The sequence below is a fragment of the Odocoileus virginianus genome, unplaced genomic scaffold (assembly GCF_023699985.2).
Source record: "Odocoileus virginianus isolate 20LAN1187 ecotype Illinois unplaced genomic scaffold, Ovbor_1.2 Unplaced_Scaffold_1, whole genome shotgun sequence".
Taxonomy (NCBI): Eukaryota; Metazoa; Chordata; class Mammalia; order Artiodactyla; family Cervidae; genus Odocoileus; species Odocoileus virginianus.
Genome location: NW_027224263.1, coordinates 7,262,925 through 7,264,723, shown reverse-complemented (window position 1 = coordinate 7,264,723; position 1,799 = coordinate 7,262,925). Strand labels below are relative to the sequence as shown.

The following is a 1,799-nucleotide window of genomic DNA, read 5'->3' as shown; positions in this document are numbered from 1 at the left end:
GTGGGAATGCAAAGTAGTACAGCCACTATGGAAAACAGTGTGGAGATTTCTTAAAAAGCTGGAAATAGATCTGCCATATGACCCAGCAATCCCACTTCTGGGCATACACACCAAGGAAACCAGAACTGAAAGAGACACGTGCACCCCAATGTTCATCGCAGCACTGTTTATAATAGCCAGGACATGGAAGCAACCCAGATGCCCCTCAGCAGATGAATGGATGAGGAAGCTGTGGTACATATACACCATGGAATATTACTCAGCCATTTAAAAGAATTCATTTGAATCAGTTCTAATGAGATGGATGAAACTGGAGCCCATTATACAGAGCGAAGTAAGCCAGAAAGATAAAGACCATTATAGTATACTAACACATATATATGGAATTTAGAAAGATGGTAATGATAACCCTATATGCAAAACAGAAAAAGAGACTCAGATGTATAGAACAGACTTGTGGACTCTGGGAGAAGGCGAGGGTGGGATGTTTCAAGAGAACAGCATCGGAACATGTATATTATCTAGGGTGAAACAGATCACCAGCCCAGGTTGGGTGCATGAGACAAGTGCTCGGGCCTGGTGCACTGGGAAGACCCAGAGGGATCGGGTGGAGAGGGAGGTGGGAGGGGGGACTGGGATGGGGAATACATGTAAATCCATGGCTAATTCATTTCAATGTATGACAAAAACTACTGTAATGATGTAAAGTAATTAGCCTCCAACTAATAAAAATATATGGAAAAAAAAATAAAAAAAATATCAGAAGTTTCTTTTCTTTTGCTTCAGAATAGTTTTATTACTTCAGATACAGTTTGTCAACACTCAACTATGTCTCTTCTGCTTCGACACACGAATCTACTTGCTCCGGGTCTTCCTTGCCCCATACCTCATATATTGTAATGTTATTGTGTGCGTCTGCAGGAACCTCAAGATTGGGACATTTCAGTTACCACAGGTTACCGCGGCAAGTTTCAGATTCCACACCCTGGACACAAAGTTCACAAGGTCCCTCTCAAGCCAGTTTAAGGTACCAAACATATAGTCTTTGTCAGGGGAAGCCTTTTTCTTTTTCTTTCCTGGAGAGCCAAATGAACAGCCCCAATGGGCACGAAGAGTGTGCACCTTACTCTTGTCACTGTCTCCTGGAAACTTCAGTATCATGAACAGCAGGAGGAGGAGAAAAAGCCAGTACGACTTGCCCCCAAGCCAGCCTTGGGCATGCTCTGGTTGATTCTGGCTAATTCAAAAGTGCCTTCCTCTGGGCATCTTCCCTGGGAGATCTACTGCCTCATCTCTCAGAGCATAAAACACATAGGCACACAAAAATGAGACACACGTAGGCCAGAAAAAGAACCATATTACAGACCGCATGGTGAGCTGACATGAAGTGTCTCGTGTTGGGCTGGTCTGCCCTCACACATGGAGACTGAGGACCAGGCAGGGCTAGGTCCTTGGTGATGTCACAGAGGGTCCTGCCCTGGCCAGAACCCATGTGGCCATTGTGATGACTTCAGAGCAGAGGATAAGGAGGCCTGCTGGGGTCAACTGGGAGTAGGGCTTAAAGGGCAATTGCAACATTTCCAGTGATTGATGGAAAAAGTCACATTTAAGTAAATTAAATTGTTGCCGTTCAGTGGCTCAGTCATGTCCGACTCTTTATGACCTGATGGACAGCAGCATGGTAGGCTTCCCTATCCTTCACCATTTCCTAGAGCTTGCTCAAACTCATGTCCATAGAGTCAGTGATGCCATCCAACCATCTCATCCTCTGTTTCCCCCTTCTCCTCCTGCCCTCAATC

General features: G+C 45.2%; 1 pseudogene; it reads right to left on the bottom strand.

Annotated features, from left to right (window-relative positions):
• Nucleotides 1-826: 826 nt before the first annotated feature.
• On the bottom strand, nucleotides 827-1,371 carry LOC110129121 (protein FAM209-like; annotated as a pseudogene).
• Nucleotides 1,372-1,799: the final 428 nt, after the last annotated feature.